Below are 10,477 nucleotides of genomic sequence, written 5' to 3'. Positions count from 1 at the left end.
TGATTCCGTGTCTATGTATATAGGGCAGTAGCCTCTAAGGTGCAGGGTTGAGTAAACGGGTGGTAGCCAGCTAGTGATGGCTATTTAACAGTCTGATGGCCTTTAGATAGAAGTTGTTTTTCAATCTCTCGGTCCCAGCTTTGATGCACTTGTACTGACCTCACCTTCTGTGACATCGGGTGCTGTAGGTGTCCTGCAGGGCAGGCAGTGTGCCCCCGGTAATGGGTTGGGCAGACCGCAACACCCTCTGGAGAGCCCTGTGGTTGCAGACGGTGCAGTTGCCATAGCAGGCAATGATACAGCCCGACAGGATGCTCTCAGTTGTGCATCTGTAAAAGTTTGTGAGGATCTTAGGGGCCAAGCCAAAATTCATCACCCTCCTGAGGTTGAAGAGGAGCTTTAACGCCTCCTTCACCACTGTCTGTGTGGGTGGACCATTTCAGATTGTCAGTGATGTGTACGCCGAGGAACTGGAAGCTTTTCACCTTCTCCACTGCGGTCCCGTCTGTGGACAGGGGCGTGCTCCCTCTGCTGTTTCCTGAAGTCCCCGATCAGCTCCTTCGTTTTGTTGACGTTGAGAGAGAGGTTATTTTCCTGGCACCACTCCGCCAGGGCCCACACCTCCTCCCTGTAGGCTGTCTCGTCGTTGTTGGTAATCAGGCCTACTACTGTTGTGTCATCTGCAAACTTGATGATTGAGCTGGAGGCGTGCATGGCCACTCAGTCATGGGTGAACAGGGAGTACTGGAGGGGGCTGAGCACGCACCCTTGTGGGGCTCCTGTGTTGAGGATCAGTGAAGTAGAGGTGTTGTTTCCTACCTTCACCACCTGAGGACAGCCCGCCCGGAAGTCCTGGACCCAGTTGCACAGAATAGGGTTCAGACTCAGGGCCCTGAGATTAATAATGAGCTTGGGGGGTACTATGGTGTTGAAGTCTGAGCTATAGTCAATGAACAGCATTCTTACATGGGTATTCCTCTTGTCCAGATGAAATAGGGCTGTGTGAGGGCGATTGCATTGTCTGTTCGATATATTGGGGCGGTAAGCAAATTGAAGTGGTTCTAGGGTGTCAGGTAAGGTAGAGGTGATATGATCCTTAACAAGCCTCTCCAAGCACTTCATGATGACAGAAGTGAGTGCCATGGGGCGATAGTCATTTAGTTCAGTTACCTTTGCTTTCTTGGGTACAGGAAAAATGGTGGACATCTTGAAGCAAGTGGGGACAGCAGACTGGGATAGGGAGAGATTGAATATGTCCGTAAACACTCCTGCCAGCTGGTCTGCACATGCTCTGAGGACGCGGCTAGGAATGCCGTCTGGGCCGGCAGCCTTGCAAGGGTTAGTGATGTGGACACTGAAGAACTTGAAGCTCTTGACCTGCTTAACCACAGCCCTGTCGATGTGGATGGGGTGTGCTCGGCCCTCTGTTTCCTGTAGTCTATGATCAGCTCCTTTGTCTTGCTGACGTTGTGGGAGAGGTTGTTCTCCTGGCATCACACTGCCAGGTCTCTGACCTCCTCCCTGTCTCATTGTCGTTGGTGAACAGGCCTACCACGGTTATGTCGTTGGCAACCTTAATGATGGTGTTGGACTAGTGCACAGCCACGCAGTCATGGGTGAACAGGGAGTACAGGAGGGGACTAAGCACGCACCCCTGAGGGGCCCCCATGTTGAGGGTCAGCGTGGTGGATGTGTTGTTACCTACCCTCGTCACCTGGGGTCAGCCCATCAGGAAGTCCAGGATCCAGTTGTAGAGGGAGGTGTTTAATCCCAGGGTCCTTAGTTTAGTGATGACCTTGGAGGGCACTATGGTGTTGAATACTGTAGTCAATGAACAGCATTCTCACGTCGGTGTTCCTTTTGTCCAGATGGAAGAAAGCAAGTATGGAGTGCAATAGATATTGTGTCATCTGTGGATCTGTTGGGTCGGTATGCGAATTGGAGTGGGTCCAGGGTGTCTGGGATGATGGTTTTGATGTGAGTCATACTGTTTTGCTGTACATTACTCTAAGAACCACTTAGATTCTGTTTGTCCTTTTACAAATATGTAAAGATTTTTGGTACTTTATTGCTATTTGAGCTGTATGGAATTGCTCTTAGGCTGGTTGTTTAGTGGTAGAATATTGTCGGTCCAATAAAATGTGGTCCCTCATTAAAGAAATGATTCTGTATTAATGTAATATACATTTAGTAATATGTTCTAAACACTTTTCTTTTACAGTTACTAAAAGTGTTTTTTTTTTTCAATATTCACTGGCTCTTGTATGTTTTCTTTACCTGAAATGAAAATGGAAATTCAGCATAGTTAAACATTTTACAAATTAATAACAGGATTTGCAAGATCAAAGTAGTTTGACCTGCATTTCTTGAAGTTGAGCTACTTTAAGCTCTTGCTCCACGCATCTGTTAGGGACATGACCCCCTGTAGAGTGGAGTACAATGGAGCACAGCTAACATTCCGGAACAATCTTCTGTTGGAATTAAATATTTTCTTCTCCAAATGCTCAGAGGGCTTCACATTGTGGGTAACTGTGGGCAAATAGCAAAGACTCATATCAGCCATATCTCTATTTGTTTAAAATCATGAAGACCTTAATAGTTTGTATCTTCCCATCACACAGAATGGGATAGTGCATCGGGATTTGCAGCTGGAGAACATTTTACTAGATGGAAACGCAAATATTAAGGTAAGGACAAAGAGCAACTGTCTCAGCACCTGTGACAATCTACAATCTTTAGCATTTGCAAGCCTGAGGCATTCACACTTTCATACTCCAGCAGGGTTGGGTCAATTTTCCATTTAAATTCCAGTCAATTCAGAAAATAAACTCACTTCCAAATTTTCCCAATTGAAAAGCATTGTAGATAATTGGAATTTGAGTTTCAGTGCACTTCCGGAATTGACTAGATTTGAAATGGAATTGACCTAACGCTCCACTACAGTGTGCTTGGAGAATTTACACATGAACAACTCTCACATACGGGTGGCAAAGGATTCCCGTCATCTACTTTCACTTGTGTTTGTAGTTCCTAGTATTCATTGATTAGTGAATGTACCTAATGTCAAACTTCTATTTTAATGATGTTCCAGATTGCTGACCTTGGGCTGCCCAACCTGTTCCGTGATGATGAGTACCTGCAGATGTTGGTGGAAGCCCTATGTATGCTTCTCCAAAGATTTTTAACGGGCGGCCATACAAGGGGCTCGATGAGGACACGGGTCCATGCCCTTCGATGGGCACAACCACAAGAACCTGGTCTAGCAGATTAACACTGGAAACTACCACAAACCCACCAACACTTTAGGTGAGTCTTTTACAGAGTACAGCCTCTCCTCACTGGGATGTATATCTGCCCTGAAGTGCTGTGTTTTAGTCATATCGTATTGTAGCCCAGCAGAGCTCTATCTCAGTTGTAAACACTGGTATGTTTTCTTTCTCCCTGTCTCAGATGCATGTGGGTTGATTCGCTGGATGCTAATGGTGAAACCTGAGCGCAGAGCTACTATAGAGGAGATCGCTGGACACTGGTGGCTCAACTGGGGTTATCAGAACTTCCTACTGGCCGAGAGTGAGACTGCGACATTGGTACAACCAAGTGAGAAGACCTCTGCATCCGTTCAGCAGTCTGGAGGCCCAGCCAGCATTGACAGTTGGCTGCGTCGAAACTCCCAGCCCTTACTGGAGAAAAGCTCCAAGGTGCGCTGCCTGCTGCGGTCTCACGGGAGTGCAAGGAGAGCAACATCTCCCAAACCATGCATTATGAGACCACCGCTCGGCCCTCCAAGGGCATTCTGAAGAGACAAGGCAGCCTGAAGCAGAAGGTCCTCAGAGAGGCTCCGACCCCAGCGATAGAGGAACCAATGAAGGACTTCGACATCTCCACCCCGGCCCAGCCCCCACATGTTGCATCGCTGCGCCGCAAAGGCATCTTGAAGAAACCAGCCAAGTGAGAGTATGGTTACTACTCCTCCCAAAACAACAGTGACTCTGCCCGGACACCCCAGGCCCAGCTCTGCCCCTCAGCACGCCCCACTGGAAGGGCATCCTGAAGTGCCACAGCGAGTTCTCCTCAGTCAGCCTGCAGGAGTTTGGGGCCTCTGGACCAGCTGGCGGCCTCCCTGGCAAGAGGTGGCACCAGAGCACAACCCAGCGGAGAAATAAGCGAGGACAGCATCCTCTCCTCAGAGTCCTTTGACCAGCTGGATCTGCCTGACTGCGTGGGACCAGTGGCTTCACTCATGGAGGTAGCTGTTAATAGTGACATTTGTCTGGTTTGAGTTCCAATTGGCTTTGGGGGTTTTCAATGTTGACTTTGGAATTTTGATTTCTAAATAGTACACTTTTGTCCAGGATGTTAGGGACTTTATCAGGGCTCGGTTTCCCAAAAGCATCTGAAGGCTAAGTTCATCGTTAGAACCTTCATAGAAAAATTGTTAAATCTCAGAGCTGTTTCTCAAAACCATCGTTATTAACGCTGCACTCAAATGCTCGTAATTTAACATGTGGACTAGACCGGACGTGCGAGCGCGTTGATTTTGTACATCCAGACGTGATCAGGACACGCAGGTTGAAATATCAAAAGGAACTCTGAACCAACTATATTAATTTGGGGACAGGTGGAAAATAATTAAACATTCATGGCAATTTAACTAGCTAGCTTGCTGTTGCTAGCTAAATTGTCCTGGGATATAAACACAAGGTTGTTATTTTACCTGAAATGCACAAGGTCCTCTACTCCGACAATTAATCCACAGATGAAAGGGTAAACTGAGTTCGTTTCTAGTAATCTCCCCTCCTTCAGTCTTCTTCTTTTTCTTTGGACTTTATATGGTGGTTGGAAACCAACTTTAAGGTGCTTTACCACCACCAACTGGACTGGGGTGTGGACCTCAATTCATCTTTCAATCACCCACATGGGAATATGCTGCTAAAAAACAATCAGGCAATGGGAGAGGCGGGAGAGGCGGGCATTGCGTCGAGCGTCACAAATAGAACCAAGTTCTATTTTAGCACCTGGCTATGCAGATGCTCATTGACCCATGCGAGCAGTGTGGGTGCAATGATTGAATAACATGTGTGTAAATGTATTTTTGCAACACTCGCGCATGTTATGCGAGCGATGTGGTCAGCATCCTGATTGGTTTTTAGGAGCATATACCAACGTGGGTGATTGAAGATGAACTGAAGTCCACACTTCAGTCCAGTTGGTGGTTGTAATGCACCTTAAAGTTGGTTGCCAACCGCCATATAAAAAGTGCATCATTAGATGCTTTTTTGCCCTCTTTTTTGCCCCCTTTTTTGCACATCACTTTATACACAGAAGATCTCTGCTAAAAAGAATCACATGCTTTATCCTTCTCTCTGTGACCGCCGATAACTTCAGAACAAAGTTGACTGCAAATAAAAATACTTTGCAATTGATACAAACAAGTGACTTATTAAATGCATAAAATGAAAACCGAGATGACTGCATTAAAATATAAACAGTATGCTAGGTCTATTTCAAACATATTGAAATATGGTCATTTCCATGTAAAAGGACCCATGAGCACCAGCATGTGATGTTCATAGGAGCATGTCAAATTGAGTGTCAAATGAAAGCTAAGAGTCTATATTTTTGAGAAATTAAGGCATATATACATTTTTAAACCATTTTCCATCCTTAAAATGTGGAATAAGCAAAGGCTTTGATTTCTGGTCAAACAGATGAAAAAGGGGTATTTTTTTACTTTTTACCAGAAAAAGTCTTAAAAGGTATTAGAAATACATCAAAACACAATAATGACCCCTTCCAACTAATATCAACACTTATATTAAACTTTTGAGAAATGTTTCTGCCTTCTGTACGTTTAAGAAACATTGCCTTGTGCCTTGAAATTCTGTTTCCAAAAACCAACATATCTTTAAGATATTTTCACATTTCTCTCCCTCATGAGGAGGGAGGAAAATGAAAGTTCACAGAAGTAACAAGTAAAGGTAGAGCTATCAATTAGTTAGTGTTTTTACTGATGTATATTTTGTTTATGAATTATTAAGTGATTAAAACTCGAAGTTCAGTATCTACACATGCTACAACGACGCATTTAGCGACTGTTCTCTCTTTATGTTCAATCACCATGTTGTAGGCCGTCATTGTAAATAAGAATTTGTTCTTAACTGACTTGCCTGATAAAATAAAGGTTAAATAACTAAAATAAATAATCAGACAGATTTATCTGGGCCTGCAGAGCTGCAGGGTCTACAACTGACTTTTATTGTCTTTAGCATGTAAGGTAACTAGTTAATGTGTAACTTCCCCAGTGAACTGAAGAACTAGTCCAAACCAATACATGGGACATTTTTATGAGTTGACTAATTTACTGCAGGTGGCCAAAGAATGGAATTTATTATTTTATGATGTGCCCTCTGGGCATTTCATGATTATGACCAGAATTGATTCCATTTATTCCATTTTGACATTATTTGTGTTATTAAAAACAGTGCCTAGGAGCTGCCTAATCAGACTATTGAAACCTGATGATTATATAAAATGTTCATCAGGGTTCACTTGAATGTGTAACAAAATGCACACAAAGCTTCGCACAAGGGGCTGCAACATCAAGTTGCTATTCAGGGACTGGAATCTGAAGATTACTTAGTTGCATTTTTAATAGTATGCTTTTAAATGTAAAGGGAAATACAGTTTAACTTGGTTTTAGATGTATACAAGAGTGGTCGACAAAGGAGGTTAAAACACAGATATTCACTTTGATGCTCAAACATATTCAGGTGATTTTTCAGTATTATACAGGAACTACAAACCTTTCGAACAATTCCCTTAAGTGACCTAAATACGTTTTTGTCAATTGTTTGCCAACTCATGTCGACACAACCTTAAAAATATGTTGCCAGGTAATAGATGCAGCATGCAGGTTAATCTAAGCAATGATATGTAGGTCGTGATCCATGTTTGCCAAAGTTCCCAGCTTATCTTTTGCGTCACCTTATGCTCTATCCCACTGAGTAATCATTCTTAAAAACGGGAATGAAACTATACCCACATGAATGATTCTATCATTGTCTTTGACCTCGTTTGCGACATATGATAGTTGTGGCATTACTATTGATTTAGTAGGCTGATTATAGTAGAATGCTGATACCAGAAACCAATGCATGTTTGTGCTGATCAAACTCTGCTGGCATTAGTCAACATAGAGGTGTATTACAACACTCGTAACAGTTCTGACTTAGTGATGTTCGCAGGATGAGAGAGATGTCAGAAGGGGTACAAAATTAAAAGCAGCATTTTAATAATAGTGAATAATGTCTTCACCAAGCTCACACAGTGCAAACATTGAAATAAAAATGTAGTGCAAAACGGCTGGCAAAATCACAAATAGCATATTTAAGTTAAAAGGATACCCCTCTGTGGTAACTCTTCAGAGAGCTTCCCTGAAGCTAACAACAGTAACTTCTACGTTTTAAAATGTCCTTAAAACACCAAGAGCATAGCAATGAAATAAAGAACTCAAACAAATGTCAACAGAAAGAAACATGGACATCTTATCAAAAAGATCACAATTCATCTTAAAATACATGATTCTTCATATCACATACATTGTTTTAGTGAATGAGCTAGTACTTCTCTGCCAAAAATTGTCATAGGGGGTAGTTAAGACACCTTTCTCATTATACATTTACATTTACATTTTAGTCATTTAGCAGACGCTCTTATCCAGAGCGACTTACAGTAGTGAATACATTTCACATACATTTTTTTTTTTTTTTTTGTACTGGCCCCCTGTGGGAATCGAACCCACAACCCTGGCATTACACATACCATGCTGGCGTTGCAAACACCATGCTCTACCAACTGAGCCACAGGGAAGACCCCCCTTATGGTCACTATGGTAAAATAAGCCCCAGTCATTGTTAAGTGATTGTCTGCTTGGTGTCATCTCTATCCCAGTAAGTCTTGGATGTCAGTGGCGGTCTAGCTGACCTCTGGGAGGGGCATCCCTGAACGACAAGCCCCTGGTGCCTGGGGGGAGGGGGGCAGGCTGAGCTCCAGCACACCCCCCAACTGGTCAGAGCAGCAGCAGAGAGACTCCTGTTTGAGGACAGAGCAGTAAAGAAATTGTCTAGGAAGGGTGAAATAAAAAGCTGTAAAACATCAAACTTAGAGTCCTCACCAACCAAGGCCCAGAGAAAACAATTACATTTGTACTATGTTTTTAAACCAGTTTGCTTCCTTATTGAATAAAGGAGGCCTTTTTTCTTCACCTTGTGGAATGAACGACTAGATTGTACTTCCAGGGAGAAGCCAGACAAACAAGGAAAATACAAGTATATCTTTTTTTTATCAAATAAAAATGTTATTTGTCACATGCTTCTTAAACAGAAGGTGTAGGCTAAGTGTGAAATGATTCCTTACGGGTCTTTTTCCAACAATGCCGAGTTGTGACATGAGGAATAAATACACAGTGACTAACGAATAATAGTAACGAGTACAAATAACATGGCTATATACAGGAAGTACCACTACTGAGTCGACGTGCAGGAGTACGAGGTAGGGGTAAAGTGACTAGGCAGCAGGATAGATAATGGACAGTAGCAGCAGCGTATGTGTGTGTGCGTGTATGTGAATATATGTATGACGTAAGTATGCATGTGGGTGCATGTTATGTGTGTATGGGCGTATGTTGTGTGTGTATGTTTGTGTTGGGGTGTTAGTGTAAGTATGTGTGAGTGTGTGGGTAGAGTCCAATGTGTGTGCATAGAGTCAGTGCAAGTTACTGCAAAAAATGTACTGTTTAGCAGTCATATGGCTTGGGGGTAGAAGCTGTTCAGGGTCCTGTTGGTTCCTGAGTTGGTGCGGTGGTACCACTTGCCATGTGGTAGCAGAGGGAACAGTCTGTGACTTGGGTGGTTCGAGTCTTTGACAATTTTTTCAGCCTTCCTCTTACACTGCCTGGTATAGAGGTCCTAGATGGTCAGAGGCAGTAGGGATGTTCTCTTTATAAGTGCATGAATTGGACCATTTTCCTGTCCTGCTAAGCATTCAAAATGTAATGAGTACTTTCAGGTTTCAGGGAAAATGTATGTTGTAAAAAGTACATTCTTTTCTTCAGGGATGTAGTGAAGTAAAAAATAAAATATAAATAATAAAGTACAGATACCCAAAAAAACTACTTAAGTAGCACTTTAAAGTATTTTTACTTAATACTTTACACCACTAATTGTGAGATAGTAAGTCATTTTTATGAGATATGTAAGTCATAATTATGAGATACGTTTAGGCGATCTGTATCACATGAATCCAATGGGCACTTTGCATCAGGCTCTTCTTAACTTTCAAGGATAACATTATGTATATCCTTTAGTGTGGGTGTTTGTGTGCGGACGTGCGTGAGAGAGTTTGTGGTGATATTGTTCCATATTAATGGATTGGAGAGTTTTTTTATGTGAATTGGTGACTGTTTGATGATATCTGGATGATGTCAGATTTAATTAATTCATAAATTCAATTAAATCCAATAAAGGGGTAATCTGGGATTGGTACATCCAATTTTGGTTTAATATGCAGCCATTGATTCTTGAAGAATGTAACTTAGAAATGCCTCATGAGCATCGGTCAGAACCCAAAATATAAGCTTGCTTTACTCCATTGTTTATAAAGAATGGAATTGTAAACAAAAACTGCATAGCTTCAAAACATGGTTAAAGCCAAGGTTACGTATGTAACCACGGTTATGTGAGCTATATGGATCACTCCAATATATTGGTATCACTCCGCGGCGGAGGGATACATCAGAGGTGAGGATTTACAGATTTACAGTATACACCTGTGTCACGGCTGGGGTCCGCCCCTATATATAGACCGCATTGCCGTGACACACGTTCTCTACATCATTTTTGAGGCGCCTCTAGCACCGTAGAGGATTGGAGTGATCCATATAGCTCACATAACCGTGGTTACATACATAACCTTCGTTATGTTTCACTATATTGATCACGCCAATATATTGGTATACCCGTAACAGATTAGTCGGTGCTAGACGGACCTGGCCAGCCAGCGGCGAAGTCCCAGCGCAGGACCGAGACGCAGGGGCCGTCAATGTGGAATGGGGGGGTCCCGGCACAGTCCCCAGAAGGGGAGGCGATGCCCAGGACCCCTGAACCAACCGCAGAGGGAGGTACCACATTTACCCGATAGTACCTAGCAAAGGTGCAAGAGGAAGCCCAGCTGGCTTCAGCACAGATATCATCGAGAGTCCAGGATGCAGCCATACCTCGTGTTGAATGTGTCACCACAGATCCCAGCACTGGCCTGCCAGCCAGGCGGTATGCTGTCGTAATCGTTTCCACGATCCAGTGAGAGAGCCTCTTCTTTAATAGCCCAGCCCCCAGGACTCTGTCACCATAGCAGACAAAGAGCTGGTCTGTTGTTCTCACTGACCGTGTCCGCTCCACATAGGCAGCCAGTGCCCTCACAG

This window comes from Salmo salar, chromosome ssa12 (genome assembly GCF_905237065.1).
Source record: "Salmo salar chromosome ssa12, Ssal_v3.1, whole genome shotgun sequence".
Lineage (NCBI taxonomy): Eukaryota > Metazoa > Chordata > Actinopteri > Salmoniformes > Salmonidae > Salmo > Salmo salar.
This window is presented reverse-complemented; position numbering follows the sequence as displayed.